Here is an 18,052-nt window from a genome sequence, read left to right as displayed (position 1 = left end):
TCTTTGTAATACCTATCTTCTTCAGAAGACCATTCAGTGACCTGTGTTTTGACATTTCTTGGAAACATGATGTGAATGCAAAGAATCTGCTGTTCACCCCTCGGGTGAACAGTTTAGTGTAGTTCTCTGCTTTTGTATGGATTGTGTTAGCCAAGAGGCAGTTGCTGGTGGCATTAAAACTTCAGGAGCAGCAATATATACCTTTGACAAAGAATTCTGTTAATCTGATGGTATCCTAACTCAGCAGAAAAAGGGAGGTGATGACTCTTCATTGTCTTCAAATAGCAAGTAATTTTTTCCTAATCCTAGTATGTACTAGTCCTAATATGAGTTCATGTCTGTGGGAGTTCGGGTAACGCTGCATCAAAAAGCTCCACTGTGTGTTTTCTTCTAGCTGTTCACCTTTGCATTGCTCATGAGGAACACAAAACTAATGGAACCTGTTAGCAGACAAGGAGGAGGCTATAGCCCGCGAGGAGCTGGCACTGCAGGAGACAATTTAAAGTGCATACACAGGCATCAGCTACTTAAGTTAGAGGATAATGCATTTTATCATGACTGTTTCTGTGGGCTTCTTCCCAAGAATGCAAAGTAGGCCTGCACTATGTATGATGATCAGGGGACCTTTGATGTCTTAGCATGGTCATGTCTGACAAAGTGAAAAAGTGTTTATTTCCTTTTAAAATCTGAGCAAAGTGTTCCTAATTTAATGCCAAAGTAACCTTTTGTCCACAGCAAGATGCTGAATTTGCTTCTGGTGTAATTTATATGAGTCATACCTCTGCAAAATCCTTCAACCATCTGCCATCAGTCAATAAATCCTTTTTTAATTTTCATTAATTCTTATTAGAAAGATTGAGGAAAGCTACCCATCTGCTTGATAGAAATGTTATGTCCACAGGGAAAACACATTGAAACTTTTATCACCCTTTGCCTTAGGCGTGTGGGGCAGTGATAATCTAGAACAATTGCAGTAATCTGTGGAAGTGTCCAGTGTGTGTTTAGGAAAGAACCTTTGCATATTAATTCATTGAGTAATTGAGGAACAAAATATTATCGTTGTCCAGCAACCCAGTGCTAGTACAAGAATACAAGGTCCCTTTTGCTTTTAAAAAGATGAATTCTACTGTAGTGAATAAAACAACTTGTAAAAAAAGTCAGAAACTGTCAAGGAAAATTTAGTGGTAGAGAAATAGAATGGGGTGAGGGAAAGAGATGTGTGATCATATTCTGTGAATTCGCCTTTGAGATATATGTTCTTCTGAAAAGATAACATTTATATTTGCTGAGCATGACCTTTTTTTTTTTAGCATTGACAAATAATAATCTAAATAAATTGGACTTGGTTTTTAGGGTCAGATGGCAATAGGACAGTAACAGAAACCACATCTGTTTTGAAAGCTGCTATTTAAACTGCCAGTTCTTGTTGCTGACCAAATATTTCTGTTCTGGCAAAATATTTTTCTTTGTATCTGCCAAAATCCTAGTACACACCAAGAAATGGTTATACTATATACAAAAAAAAAAGTCGCAGTCAGTATTATCTGATGCGAACCAGCTTTGAAAGAAAATATTGAGTACAAACTCTGTTTTCAGGTCACACCATGGCAATGTGTTGATGGTAAAAGGGAAGACTCAAAGAACTACCTAAATATATCTTCTTTTGAATTATAAACTGGAAAATTTTCTGCTGAGAAAAAAATTGAGTATTCCTCAACTCTCCTGCTGAGATATGCACCATAATGTTAATTAATTCTCAGAGTTGAGTTGAGAGTACTGTATTTGACCCTTTGCAAGAAGCTTTATAGCAAAGCAATGATAATGTTTTGTTCACCATGAATTGCAGTTTATTTTTAAGAATATGTTGAAACACTAGTTGACAGAAGTGTTTGTTACTGGTAAGTGTAGATAGATAGTAGCTTCAGTAGCATATAGTGGGGGTATTTTGTGGTCGTGTATGGGTAAAGATGTCAGTTTGTGCTCCCACATCCTTCATTCTGTGTTTCTGTCCTGATTTAAAATACTAATTTAAAATATCCTGTTGTTTTTAATCAGAACTACTTTTAAAATACCCATTCTTACTGTTACAGTTTTTCTTTTTCCATGTTTGGTTTCTCCATCCTGGGGGGAAAACAAAAAACAAGCCACAAAATGAAAGAGCAGATTTGTTAATCTGCATGTGAAATTCACAGATCTGGAATTGCTTGGGTGATTGTTCATAACCCACCTGGCACATGTCGACTTGTAAATTTATTCTGCTGAGGTTTTTTTATATATCCTCGTCACAGTCCCTCAGAGCTGTCAGAAGCTGGGAATGTAGGAGATCATGCCCAGTTAGGATATAGATCGTTTCCCAGTTTATTGCCAGAATGGCTGCTTTCCGCAAGTGGAATGTGCCTGAGGTCATGGCCTCTAATCAAAAGTTTTCACTGCATATATAAAAAGGGTTGATCTGAGCCAACAAATGGATAAGATACCATTAGCAGTAGCAGTGTCAGTGCCCATGCCATGATTTGGTGAGGTGATCTCACTTTTTTGAGTACACATTAGTGTCAGGCCTCTCACATTTGAATCTTTTCTGAAATAAATTCTCTTTTCCAGTTCCAACTCAAGTTCTTGGTGCCCCCTGGCACCTCTTCTGAGACTGGGTCTGCCGAGATGCTTCAGGGGTATCTGTGAAACCTGGGCACTCTTTTCAGGCCTGGGAAGGCTGTCCCCATGTTCTTTAAGGTCAGATTAGCTTTATCAGGAGTACAGACTCTCTGATGCACGGTAATTTACTTAACATGAGAATTAAGGCTCTTAAGGATGAGTGTCATCTTGTCTGTGAGATCATTTCTCTATTGCTTAGAATGGGCAGGGGCGGGGGCATCCTCTCTGTCACTAGTGATATATACCATATCCAAATTAATTTAAAGCATTCTTCAAAAGGATTAAAAAAATGTACTCACACTTTGTACATTTAAGCAGAGAAGTTAGATGAAGAATTTAATATTTGCCTAGGCGAGTAAGTACTTTGACATAAGTGACTTCTTTAACCTTCCCTCCTCATTATTTAGGTTATTCTTAAAGTTGAAAGGACCTTCCAGAAGAAGCCCCTTCACATCTGTTTGGAATAAGTGCAACCACTGTGTTTCGTTGACGTAATAGGTTCATATTTAGTAACCAGTTTCAAGCTTCAGTAGCATGTCTTCTCATTTTACTGATACTTTTTTGAGAAGGACTTGTGTAGCTGGCCATGTATCAAACATTAGTTTGTAGTTCCAGAATCCTTGTACATTTGTCTTGGTGGTTTTTTGAAGAATAACAGATTGCATTGAAACCTCTTACCAAGGCAGAAAAGATAGAACTGCCTTGAAGGTTTAGAAAACATTTCAGCTGACCTACAAATGTGACTGGAACATCCATTTCTTGGAGAGTTTCTTGCTGTTTCCGTTTACTCTCACACACGCAGCAGTGTGCACTTGCTGTATTAGCTGTGGTTGTTAGCCTGTAATGAAGATCATTATTCACAGGAATTACTCAGAAGTAATTTTAAATGGACAGAGCATTGCTTGGAGTCAGTAACCTTTTGAACTGACGTGGTGACAGTTCCTTAGATTTTAAAGAAACATTAACAAAAAGGGATCTTTGTTTGGGATCTTAGAGATCTTTGTCACATGTATTTGCTTCCCATTATTCTCCTATTCAGTCCAATCCAGTGATATTATATATATATATATACTATGCAGAATGTGCACAAGGGACCAAGTACTAATTTACACACTGATATTTTTGCCCATTTTGTCCCAAAAGGACAAAAAAATATTTCTTAACTTATTGTAGCAGTCACAATGTATAAACCCATGCATGGACTTTGCATCTCAGTGAATTCTGGTTACTGGTAATTAAATTTTTCTTAACATTTACAATCTGTTTGAGACTTCAAAAGCGTATCTTGAATATTTGGGAAAGGATCTTGACTATCTCTTCCAACAACACAGCAGGTGATGTTAGAAGGTGAAATAAGCTTATTAATTTATAAAGCTGAAAAACTGTAACTAAATGGTGTTCATTTTATTTCCTGTCAATGTATGTAATGGGAAAGTAAAGAATTTCTGAGTATTGAAGTGAGAAAATTTGTATTCCTGTTTTGCTTTAAAACAAAACAAACCCCAGGAACATACCACTGCCAACTCAGATGCAAAGATTGTTGTTACATCTCCAGAGTAAAAAATGGATACCATTGGCTTTTAACATCTTTGTTTTATACAGATTCGGTGTTACTTTATTCTTTTAAAAGACAATTTTATGTCCACCCTCCCCACTCCCCCTTTAATAGCTGGGAAGTATAGAAAAGAGAGAAAATTAGTTTCATTCTCAACATTATTTGTGGAGAGTTTCTGCAAAGCCTGCAATGTATTGTTTTGGAGAGCAAGCAGGAAATTCAGCTTTTTCAGGGGGCACTGAACACTTAATGCAGTCTAAGCAACCAGAACCATCTTGTAAACAAATTTAGTCTTGCAGAGCAAATCTGTGTAGTGCTTTAATCACACTTTTTTTTTCTCAGGGCTGGGATAATAATAATAATAAGCATAAGAAATATAATATTTCTTGCCCCTACCATTGGGGAACCCTGTGCTTGTAGATGATAGAATTCAGTCTCAGTAACGGGCTAAATTCTAGTTACCCGTCAGTGGTAGACAGCTATGAAAACTTCCTAACCTGAAAACATCTTGGAATTAGGGTAATATGAAGCTCTTTTCCACCTTTTTCTCCGCCTCTTCTTCCATTTTCATTTAAGCTCTGGAGGCAAATTTAGGTTAACCTGCTCAGACTTGCAAATCATTAAGTGTCTCATCCTTTCATACACTGGGTACGTATCACAGTACAATTTTATTTCCAATGTACTGCTTTACCAAAAGTCTTCAGTCTTTAAAATCAGTTTAGTATTCCTATGAATTCTAGAATTAAGACTTCAGTCCTAATAGTACTTACTACATGCTTTTTATGTCCAGGCAGGGATTTTCAAAAATGGACTGTTTGTCTAATTAGTAATGAAATTAACCCCAAATAAAACTCTTGTACTGCTATACCGAATTGAGTCATAGAGAATCACCAGAGATTTTGTCACCATTTTCAAGGCATATAAAGTATGATTTTAGACAGTACATGAATTTTCTCTGAATTCCTTGTACTTTTAATTTTGAGTTAGAATGAGTTTGCAGAAATAGAATAGCTTAAGTAATCTGATAGTAGTAATAAAATTGTATCTCTGTATATTTTCCTCTTGTGTAGGAGAAGGAAATATCTTTATCAAAGTATTAATTTCTTTATCAAGTGTTGTTTAATATAACAAACTAAAATAGAGGCAATATTATTTAAATTAGATCTGTGGCTGCTATTTTAAGCAACCAGCCAAGATGAAATTTATATGAAGTTTGTTTGTAGTTTCCTAAATGGGTTTGCAGAGTTGATTACTGTTTAGTTAAAAAATAAGAACTGAGGATAATTGTTGTTTATAACTATAACTGCAATTTTTTCTGTGCAACTGCTAGAGGTTTATTGTTATGCTCCCACTGTATTCCATTGTTTTTCAGAAACAATGAAAATAGAATAGGAGCTAAAATTGGTCTGCTATGAATGTAGTTATCTTAAGCAGTCTTACCCCAGTTATCATTTTCCCATTCTTAACTGGATAATTGACACTTTTCAAAATAGTAAATACTTCAAACGAATACTTATCTATTATTAATAAACTTAGCTGTTGCTTTATTTTGAGTGCACATAAGTATACATATTTGTATATATGCTCTGTTTCTGACATAGTTTCCCCAAATCATACTTTCTCTGGAACAGTAGCAGCAATATCACGTGGCAGTGGGTGACTTTTTAATGGCAGTTACTGTTGAATGTATTTACACTTAATTTTTGAACTTGTTTGACAGTTGTTTCTGTTTAGCAGTCTAAAAATTTGGACAAACATGTTTTCGCAATAAATTTGTGCTTAAGAGTTTCTGTGTTGTCCAGGCCTTTCATCTCATATTATTTTCCTGCTGTCGTAGTTTTGTTAACCAGCACAGCTGCCACTGTTCTTTGTTTATACAGTTAACTAGAAAATTGCATTTGAAAGTGGAACCGATTTTACTCTAAAATAATATCATATCTGATAACAGACTAAGGTATTTTGAAAATTAGTGTTTCCATTATGTTAAGGAAGCATTTGAATCTAATGATTGCTTCATAGTTTTGAGGGAGAATTGACCTTTTTTTTTATAATTCTTTTGGAGATTTATCAGGTATATTAAATGTTACTAAACATTCACAGTATTTTCTTAACAAATATGCAAATATTTGTTAAGAAAATATTTGTCAAATACAGTGTCTTCAATTTGCAGATGTTGGTATAATTCAGTCACTGAAAACTTTTCTGCTCTTGCTGTGCCTTGTCCTAACATTTATCCTCTGATCAGGTAGAACTTCTGGAGCAAGAATGTGGCTCCTTCTCCACAGAACAGCTGAGCCTGTATGGCTTCAGGACTGTGCAGAAGTTTCACACAGTACGTGGCAGGGCAGAGCATTTTATTATGGTTTGAGATTAGAATTCCCTGAAAGATAAATACCCCCAAAAGTAACCTGGAATGTTGCCTTTTTCTCATTCAGTATTTCTTTTTTTTTAAAAAACCGGAAGCCTGTTTACTTTAAAATGAAATCTTTAAAAGGAGGAGTTCTGTCTCAGACTTTCACCTGATGCTGGATCATGTCTCAATATCAAATTCTCAAAACTCTCAAAATCTGCTAAAAGATGGTGAAAAGTGGTTTGTGTCAGTAAAAACCTGACAATGAGATGTAATTAGTGACTGATGTATAGATGAGAATGGAAATGGCAGACATGGGTGCAAGCTCTATAAATGGACGAGAATTATATCTGTTGTGCAGGCTCAATATTCTGGAATCTTACACCGCCTTTCTTCATTTGCCTGTAAAGAGGGGGCTCATGGAATTAAAACTCAGCTTTGCCACAGTTATGCAGTCTGCTGTGAGAGGATAGTTGGACCCAAAATGGCTGCGCACCCCATATTAGCAAACAGGTTGAGAATAGTAATTTTTTTTACGTGTTAGATATTTTCTTGTGTTCAGTGTCGTGTTTGCATAGATAAACCAAACCACCTATTTCAAATTATTTATGTAAAATATAATAAGCATAAATATACCTTTCAGGTAGCAATATGTGTGTCAGATATTACAAAAACAGGCTTCTGTGATCTCCTAGCACTGTGTTTGGTGATCCCTAAAATAATCCCTTCGATAGCCATTAACTAGGGCATTTGTAACATTATCAAAGAAATACTTAGTTATATTGGGAGAGTAATAGAATGTTAATGGAAGCTTTCCACTTTCTATTGACATTAAATTATATATATCTAGAATATGTTTCTAACATGTAAAAATTGTGTCACGAGTTGTATTTTAATCTACAAATGGTCTCTCAAGTCAGCTGTTTTCAATTAGTAAGATTATACTTTGATGTTTGGCTGTGTTGTGGTTTTTTTTTTTTCTTAATATCTGTTTTTATCCTAAAATCTTGGGATAAGTAAAGTCAAAAAGACATTGCAAAATGTCTTCCTGCATCTAACCACAGATGAAGACTAAAGATAAAAAGCTATACATAAAGACAGTAACATCTTTGAAACAACTACTAGGTCAGCATACTTTTTGTGGCTGTATGGAGAAATCTCTGACTAAAGCATTTATTTCTTTATAGTGTAGCTAGAATAAAGTTATTGATCACTCTCTTGGTAGCCATTTCTGTGGCTGTGAAATCCAAATTCTGTTTAGGGATGACTGCTCAAAATACATTTGTGTATAATCCCACAATGTTGTAATTTATGCTGCATCTCTAAAAGTAAGTGAAAGTGGGTTGGTATAGGCCAAGTTTTTCTCTTGCTTTGATTTGTACAGGTCTAGCCTCAGGGATTAATATAAGCAAAAATTCAGATATGTGTGTGTGTGATGCCAAATTATAATTAAAAGAATACAGAGGTTTTGTCATCATAACTCCCTAGTTGGTATTGCAATTGTATGATTGTTAAAGTATATTACCTTCGCCTCATCCATCAGAGTATTACAAAAGATGCGATAAGATGTATCATTATAAAATGCTAGCAGCTGTATTTATAATATGTAAGCCCTTTGTGCATAGCTGGACAGGCTGGATTGATGTGCTGTGGCTGGTGGTACGAGGTTCAAACACAAGGTGAAGTGCTGTGTGCTTCATTTGAGCCAGAACAGCTCCATTCAATGCTACAGGCTTGGGGAAGAGTGGCTGGAAAGCTGCCTGATGGAAAAGGACCTGAGATGCTGATTGACAGCTGGCTGAACATAAGCCAGCTTGTGCCCAGGTGGCCAAGCAGGCCAACAGCATCCTGGCCTGTATCAGCAATAGTGTGGCCAGCAGGACCAGGGCAGTGATCATCCCCTTGTACTGAGCACTGGTGAGGCTGCACCTCGAATCCTGTGTTCAGTTCTGGGCCCCTCACTACAAGAAAGACATTGAGGTGCTGGGGTGGGCCCAGAGGGCAACAAAGCTGGTGGAGGGTCTGGAGAACAAGTGTGATGAGGAATGGCTGAGGGACCTGGGGTTGTTTAGTCTGGAGAAGAGAAGGCTCAGGAGAGACCTTATCACGCTCTGCAGCTGCCTGAAAGGAGGTTGTAGTGAGGTGGGGGTTGGTCTCTTCTCCCAAGTAACAAGTGATTGGACAAGAGGAAACTGCCTCAAGCTGCTCCAGGAGAGGTTTAAATTAGATATTAGGAAAAATTTCTTCACAGAGAGGGTGGTCAGACATTGGAACAGGCTGCCCAGGGTAGTGATGGAATCACCGTCCCTGGAAGTGTTCAAAACCCATATAGATGAAGCCGTCAGTGATATGGTTTAGTGGTGGACTCGGCAGTCCTGAGATAATGGTTGGGGCTGATGATCTTAAAGGTCTTTTCCAACCTAGCTGATTCTGTGGTTCTAGAAGGGAGATACTGGTATTGGTCTTAATAGTACAGTGCTGTCTTTTCCTGAATCATGTTTCTTTCCTTCTGGAACAGTGAATCAGTTAAGTATGTAAAAAATTACTGTAGATGACCTGGTAACATTAAAGTAAATGAGGCTGCACACAAGTCTCAGTAAGGTTTCAGATTTCACTGAAATCGTTTTTGCATCCTCTTCCTGACCATAGCTGATGAGGTTTGAAAATTTTAAACCTCAAAATACAATTTCAAGCCTATGCTGACTACAGTAAGAAAACCTGGAAGTGATACACAAAGTTTTTGAGTTTTAATCAAGCTGAGGACATGCTTATTTTGATGCCCGACAAGTATAGATAGGTTAAATTATGATGTGGATTCAAAGGCAGATTGCATGCTCCTTTTCTTGAGTTTCAGTTTATAAACCAGGCTTTCCTCCTTCTGTTGCCAAACCAGCGTACTCCATTGTGTTTCTGTGGGAATGAGGGGAAAAGCAGAGAAGTACAGAGATACAGTGCTTAACCTGGGAAGCACTGTTTATGCCTCTTCCTTAGGCCTGCTGAAATGAAGTTTCATCACGTACACTTACTGACCTTGGTCCACTGTAGCTCAAATTTCTGTAAATTGCTTTAGCTTATGCTGTAATAGTGCCTCAAAGATGAATAGTCCTGTAGAATGTGATTTTTTTTTTTTCCCCTTTCCTCCTGGCTAAAAAATACCCCCAATGAACCAACAAAAACCCAAACCACACACAAACGCTTTTGTATTGACCTGACAGTGCAGAGGGGCTCAGACTGGTTTTGCCTTGGCCTGAGCTGATTTTACATGTTTGAAAAATTGCTTAATGGTCAAATGACTATTGCTTATCCTGTTTGACTTAAGCTCTCTCAAAATTGCCTGTGGATAATTTATGCTAAACTAATAATAGCTTTTTATTTCAACTGAGGTTGGGAGAAGATTTATTCTTCTGTTCTCACACTTAACCTTGTTACCCAAAACAAGCAGGTTCTGATAGTGAAACTTACAAAAAATAATTGAAGCAGATGCCAAGACTGGGGAGGAAGACTCTCTCACCATACTTTCATATTCCTCCTGATGATGCTCTCAGGAGGCTCTTGACTCCTTATGGCTTTTCCCCCCTAATTCTTCCTGAGGAAAAGGTTGAAACTTTAGTACCCAGAGAAAAACTACAAGGGAAAGCATAAGAGGTATTTCAAGAGGATACTATGAAGGTTTTTAAAATATTTTTTTTATATGTTAAGACTTTTATGAATTAATTAAATTGGGCTAATAGGCTACTTAAAATGTCTGTTTGAATAGCAATAAAATTTTGGTTCCATATATATAAACAAATTATTTTTCCTGTAGGAAAAGGCTGAGTGTAATGACTTCTGTAATTAGCACCAAAAGCCAACTGTGCTGAAAGTGAAACAAAGGAAGCAGTTGGAATAGGTGATGGAGGGGAAGAAATAGAAAAGGAGGCACAGAGCTGTTGATTTTAACTGTAGTGTGGTTTTAGTTAGGCTTAACCCAGTCTTGAGACTTCACTTTCATAAACCTCTAAATACCCTGGGAAGCCATGGGAAAAGGAAGACTGTGACTTAATATAAGCCATGTTTCATCTCTTCCAGTAACTATTTTAAAATAAGAGAGCCCTCTGACACACGCTTCCTGAGAAGTACAAGCAGAACTCTACATAGATTTGTGGCGAAGCTTACATCCCAGAATTATTTCCCTGCTGGATTTAGGATACTTTTTAATCTGTCGTTTTTTTTTAATGTGAGCCTATAATGTTTCATAGCTTTCATAGTATCACTCCAGATTCCACAAGTCAAAGACTGTGTAAGCCCTGTGGGAGGAAGAATAGCAGCAATGGCTGGATTAATGCCACCAGAGGGGAAAATAAAATGCTGCATTAAACTCCTGTCTCAGCCTTCATTTTTACCAGTGTCTTCCTTTGGGACTCTGCTTTTTTCTTTTTCTCTCTCAGTTTTTCTTTTAATAAGGTAGGATTATCTTTTTATTAATGTTGTATATGAATTTTTACTTACGAAGTTGAAGTGTGGGTATTGGGCTTGGTTTCTGGTTGGTGTTTTTCTTTATTATTGTATGGGAAAAAGGAAAACTGATCTGAAACCTTGAGCTGGATACAAGAAAACAAGAAGTTGTCAAGTAGGAAATCTCTTCAGCACATGTTGGGTAAAGAATAATAATATATGATATGTTTGGAAAGTTGAGCATATTTGTTAAATGTGCCCATTTTCATCTCTTCTTCTTTATGGTACAATACCCTGAGGTAAGCATCTGAGGCATTAAGATTTTCAAGAAGTGATACCACTCATTGAAAGAGGTGTAGATTTATCAGTTGTTTGAAGGGGTCAATCTCGTAGAAGAGTTTTGACTTGCCATTTATATGCTAACTCTGCTGATGGTGTTTGTGATTCTAATGCAGTCCAAACAACCCCCACATGCAGTGTTTTCTCAGCTGTGGAAAATGATGTTTTGAGCATTACTGTCAACCTGCTAGAGCTTTTAAATGTCATCTTGAAGGTGAAAGATTGTATGACCTATTTTCTTCTGTCAAGAGATCTCTGATATGTTAACCACTCTGCATTAACTAGTAGAAGTGTCTGTCTTCATTCCCTCCACTACCATAAATGCTGATGTTGGTTCTTAATTCCCTGTTTACTTGAATAATTTGTCTCACTCCATGTATCATTTGTTCTAACTAATCCTGAAAAATAAAGAAATAATATTAGCTATTTTTCTATTTTCTTGATACAAATTTGATTGAGCTTCTAGTGGTATTTAACCTACCCAGTATATCTTTAAGAAAAATCTGAAATTTTTATTTCAGATAAAACAAAGAAAAAAATATCAGAACTATAAATTGTTTGAGCACTGAGAAGCTATTATATATGTATCCAGATAAGACTGGACACCAGGCTTGTGCAGATGTGTAATTAAAATTATGATTTCTGTGTTAGGATTTATAGTTTTGAAAGATCAGAATTGTTATGAGCATTTTAACTGGTAGTATCTTAGGAAAGGACAGCATTAGATCCGCTTTGTAAATAAGAAATAAATTTTTTAAAGGCTAGCTTCAATTCTATTTTATACCAGCTGTGGTAATCAATTGAAAGTATTTGCCTAAGGACAATGACAGATACAACTTTAAAATATAGTATTTGTCTTCCTGTCTGTGGATAGTAGGTAGTTTACATATTGCATATAAATAGCAACACTGCATTGGAAGTTTTTAATGATTTTTGAAGCTGCTGAGACCTATTTACACAGAACTGAAAACCTTAACACCCAGGTATCTAACTTTGACAGTAATGCTGAATTTAGATATAAAAGTAATTGAAAAGTATGGATCCTGCAGAAGAACCCGTAAAGCAGTCGATGTGCTAATTGAGTTATGTATAAGTTTAATAATAATAATAATAATAATAATAATAAGCCATACCCAAAGAAATTAAATATGTGGGGCTGTTTGGTTGCTTGTTTTTCTGGTTTGCTTTGGGTTGTTGGCCAAGATTTGCAGCTCTAAACTCTCATGTTTTTACAAAATTGGAGAAAATTCACACCTTTTGTTTAAGACATAGTTATAACAGAGAAAGTTTTTATGTTAAACCCTGTTTATCCAAGATTTTTTCTAGAAAAATTGTAGTTTAGAGTGTGAATTTGTCCTCACTACCCTTTTCAACTTCCGGAACATAGACCAAAAATGAGATGGCTTATGTTCAAATGTAGTTCCAGAGCTTCAGTGAGGAGAGCGGAGAATAAGGGTCAAACTATTGAGCTCTAGATTTGGAAAATAAGTTTGATATTGGGAAATAAGATATTGCGTAGCAATATCTGGACCTGATGTTTCTTCCACATCAAACCTAAACAATTTGGTGGTTTAAAATGTTCCTTTATCCCTGAGGGCTACAAGTAAGATTACAAGTTTCGTGTCATCTGTGGAGACTAGATCTTGAAAAATAGCTGAATGGGTGAAGACCTTCAAGTTGTCTCTTGCATTATGTTTGAAATTGAATTGATATTAGCTGTATCTATAATTACTTAATCTTGTCAATGGGGGGCGTATGTATGCACATGAAGGAGTATTTGTATTAGTCTATAAATGTATGTGTTTTTCTATATGTATGTTATCTTGGATTAATTTCTCTTTTTTGCTCCATGGAATATAATTCATAATTTTGCAGTGAACTATTTTGGCTAATGAGATTATTCTGAATGTGTACAAAATGCATGTAGAAGATAAACATTAAGCTTGGTGCTTCTCAGGTCTGTTCCATTTTAAAAAATCTCATGTATGTATCAGTTTTGGAATACTTAAAACTGTTTATAGGTGGTATGGTCCACTGGAAACTAGTTGACATTTCTGTGAGAGCCAAAGTTATTTTAGTTTTGAAGGAAAAAATGGCTTTGTGGAAACCATTAGTGCTATATGGGTACAACTCAGCTCAAAATCATAAAAATCTTGGAATCCAATTATATCTCAGTGGCTAATGACTTTCATGGAGATAGATCCTCCATGAATATTACTGATTTGATAGCTCTCTGACATAAGAGTTGTTCCTGCTAAGTAGATGGAAATTCTGAGGCAAGGAAGAGTTAAAATGTCTGTATAAACCATGAAAGTGGTAAAAGAACTAAGAACAGAAACGGAATGATTTGTTTTTATTATCTTTTTAAAATGATAGGTTCTTTCTTTCCTTCTCTATGTATACTAGTATTTTTCTACAAACTGCAATATCTGATACCTTATATCTGAATTTGAATGTAAAGAGTGACCCCTAAACTGTAATCTTAGTTGATTCTTTAATATTTTTCTACTGGTGTTAAGAATAATGGGCATATTCATTTGCCATGTTTTCATAAATAACTGGTTAGTTTTGATATCTATCTTTTTCTTGCAAATTAAGTAAGACTTAAATTGTCAAATACAACTTTTTTCTCTATTGTGGGCAAATAGCATCTATTCAATACTGTTTAGAAGGACAATAGCACTGAAAATCTAACTTTCAGCTGTTTCCAAGGTAACAGAGATATAGCTGCAAAGCTGTTGAACCGAATAGAAGGAAACAGCCAGTTTTTTCTAGTTTTAAACTATTTTTGAGTTTGGAGTATGTAAGCCTTAGGACTATCACTGTATTACAAGATACAGGACCGGAGAACTGCACTTCAATTTTAGTGTGTTTGTTTTGGCACTTTTAGGTGCACATGTTCTAAGATTGTGCAGATGATGTCAGGAAACTTGTAAAATAAATCACAGCAGAGTTTGGGGGGATTTTCTGTTTGATTGGTTGTTTTGCTTCGTTGGTTCTTTTTGACAAAATGTTCTATGTAGTAGAATAGGTCCATTCCATGAAGGAAAAAAAACACAACACAAAACCAACCAACCAACCAAAAAAAAAAAAAAATCCAAACAAATAGAAAAAAACCCAAGAAAACCCAAGATTTGCTTTTCTTGCTTTCTGCTGTTTTTTTTTTTTCCCCAGAAATGAACTATTTTTTTGTGTAGTAATCCTAGTTCATAAATGGAGAAAGGGTTATGTAAATTATGCACAATGTGTAGGTTGCTCTTACGTATGTAGATAATTATATAGAATTTAGTAGGTCTTTTCAGAAGTAATATATTCCCAGTAGTTTGTTTTTCTCAATTATGTCAAGCATAAATTACTTTTCGTCACTATAAATGTTTTCGTACTTACTCCCCATTTACCATTTGTGTGTCATTGAGACAACAATTTCACAAGTAATGCTTTCTAAATTAGAACATAAATAAAGCAAGTAAGTTTTTCACTGTGCTGCTATTCCAGCCTGGGGAAGGTGTCCTGTAAGCAGAGCCTCATTCTTGTGATTTAAAGATCTGCTTTACATTTCCTTAACATTTCCTTAAATACTAAAGCGAAAGGCAGTCATGGAAATGAGAGTAGAGGATGATTTCGTAATGAACCTGTGCTGTGCATTGTGTTTCCTTATCATCCCCTTATCTATCAGTTGCATCCACTGGTCATGTTTGTTCTTATGTTCAAGACCATGGAGTCTTTGGTGTAAAGGCTGCCATCAGTGATGTAGGTTATTTTTGCATTACTTGTTATGATCTGTCATAAACAAGACCTAAAACCCCCCAAACTCTAGGACAACAGAAAACAAAACATTTATTTTTAATATTTTATTTGTAATAAAGTTATTTAATGATACAGTAGAGCCCTACCAATGTGATTAAATGCCTGAGTATTGTTCTCCCAACCCTTATATACAAACCATCTGCTCATGCGGAGTGACCTTGACATCCTTTCCAGATAAAAAAGATGGAGAAATACTATTTCCGTATTAGAGACCTGTGGCAGAGTGTGGTTACAGGGAGTGTGAAGCTACAGTTGATAAAGCTGTGTTTTCTATGGGTCAGACTAACTTAATAAGTGAGAAACAAAATAGCATCTGTTTCAAACCATAAACGACAGCCAACAGAGATTTTTCTGAAAGGTGTTAGCAGTATTTTCATCATGTGGACTAGCTTTCAAAGAAGTTAGTGAGGCACCTGAAGAATCACAGTGGGCTTTATCGAACATAAACCCCACACACTAGAAGCCAATGGACTGTTATGGTTGGGACTGTGATTCAGTGAGGTTCATCTACAGGGTGAGCAGGTATACACTGAGAGCAGATTACAGCTGTTATTTTACAGAGATGGTACAAATGATCTCATAAAGATGGTAAGCTTTAACATTGTTGAGTATAAAATAAGCATCTGCTGAAGATGGGTTGTAGAGATGCGGTATTGTTTTGTGAACCATATTCAGCTTACTTGCAGCTGTTTTTAAGAGTGCCATTGTTATTAATGTTTCAGTGTCAATAAAAAAGCTACTTTTCAGATTATTAAAACACATCATCTACACTTAATTCTATTCTCGTTAATATTAAAGAGATTAGTATTTTCTGTTAGTAATTACTACAACATACTGATAAGTTTGAGCTACTTTTCAGGTTAAGAATATTTCCAAAGGACTTCATGTGAACAGGATAAATAAAAATGCAAAGTTATCTTAGTGTAGAACATCTGTAATAGATTTTAGCAAAATATTCTCAGGAAATTATGTTCTTCTGTTGATGAAGTAAGATAAACCACATGTGTATATATATATATATATACACTAATACCATGTAGCTTAAGATATTTTGGTGACATTGGTCTGGTAGCTTTACGAGGTGGAGAGTCCGACTGTTAACAGTTTTCTATTCTTAATTAATAAGGTTTTTATGCAAGTAGTCAAAGTTGTGGCAATAACAATCTCAGATAACTTTGTATTAGACAGCATTTATGTCATATATTAAAAAGAACAGTATAAATATTTTTCCCTCTGGAAAAATGCAAAAGTAGTTTATAAACATGTAATATAAAAGTGCTCTTATATGACTGTTATGCTAGTTTCAGAAGTTTGTGCTATGCAATAGGAAATGTACAAAAAAGAAATGCTGTAGAAAATGTCTGTATTCTTTCTCTCTGAATAGTTATTGTGAAAGAGTGCATTAGTTCATCATTCCTTAAGCTTTAGATGTCAAGTAGAAGTCTTGTCTAAAGTGCATTGAAATGTCTTTATTGGACTGAAACTGAACTTCCTTTAAAAATTTTTAATAAACTATTATAAGTTAGAAATAGGAAAACAGCTAATTATGACAATGGTTTTAATGATTATGTGATACATATTTTTTCTCTAAATTTGCACTGCTTTGTATATATAATATCTCATGCAGAGTTTTTTTGTGTGACCCATGCAAAAGTTGTCCGCATTTAATAAATAATCTTTAATATTCTAATGAATATTAGCATCGTCTTTGCAGAGGTGAACCTCTATCCAATTCTTGATTGATTATTAAAGTAAGAGACAATGCCCTTTGCCTCAAGGACAAAAAAAGAGAATTGTCAGTGTAACTTTTTTGTTCATTTTTTGCTTCTTTTTCTAAGACAGGTAGCGATTCATCAAAAATATTGTGTCAAATCTGGGATTTAATAGGTATTACTGAGAAATAAACAGCTTTACTTGTGTATCCGTAAGGTAGAAACAGCTCTTTGTATTTTTGGAATTGCAGAATGAGAACTGTTTAATTAAAATAATTTACAAGAGACAAAATCTGGATATGGTAGCTAGGTATGAGCAGTATACTATATAAGAAATAAGATTTGTCTTTTTGCCTTCATGCCAGGAGTATAGGTAAAATGATGTTAGACTTCAGCTGCACCAGAGTAAAACCAAACTCTCTCTCTCTGAGGCTACCACAGCCAGAAAAGTTACCTAGGGGAGATAAGGATGGTACTTATTTTCCTGGCCCAGTCTTTTGGAGTTCACCCAAATGAATTAACATATGCTGAAGTTAAGTGCTGTCTTCCCTCCCCACCACCTGGAGCCCGCAGCCTTTCAAATGGAAAGGTTTCTTCATTGCAGCTCCAGAATATCTGTGGAATAAACGTTTTCCTACTGAGTAGTTTTGTATTAGACCCCTGAAAAGCAGTCATGTAGAACTCAGGTATTACAAATGGTATGTCCTTAATCTCCATGCCTCTTGCGGGTAAGGATAAATATGCGAATAGTATGTGTAGCTCAGGCTGTCAGACAGCCACATAACAGGCAGTGGCTTTTAGAAGGAAAAAAAAAAAATAAAACAAAAAAAGCCAGAGTGGGTTTGATTCCTAAAAATATTTTGTCTTCTTCTATGATTTAACTTCTGTCATAGGAATCCGTCTCTTCTAGGTCTGAGTGTCACTAAGATAGTGAGAAGCGTTTAGGAATTCTTTTCTCTGCCTTACGAAATGGTGATAGAGATGTACATAGTGATGCAGTCACCATAATGCATATACCATTAAATACAGAAAATAATAAATAATTGAGGTAAATAATTGTTACTCATTAATATTTGTATCTTCATCATAGCATCTAAAAAACCCCAAACCTGAATGTAGCTTTCTTTGCAAATCAGGGTATTGCTCTAGCCTTGAATTCATTACTTGAAGTTAACTTAGGTAATAGCTAACTGTAAATATGTA

At 35.6% G+C, this 18,052-nt stretch overlaps 1 protein-coding gene across 1 annotated transcript in view; it reads left to right on the top strand.

The window, feature by feature from the left end:
- Positions 1–18,052, top strand: part of FSTL5 (follistatin like 5) — a 359,720-nt gene that overhangs the window by 186,978 nt on the left and 154,690 nt on the right. The window lies entirely within an intron of this gene.

The sequence above is a fragment of the Lathamus discolor genome, chromosome 1 (genome assembly GCF_037157495.1).
Source record: "Lathamus discolor isolate bLatDis1 chromosome 1, bLatDis1.hap1, whole genome shotgun sequence".
Taxonomy (NCBI): domain Eukaryota; kingdom Metazoa; phylum Chordata; class Aves; order Psittaciformes; family Psittacidae; genus Lathamus; species Lathamus discolor.
The sequence above is the reverse complement of the archived record's forward strand: the minus strand, read 5'-3'. Positions and strand labels throughout refer to the sequence as shown.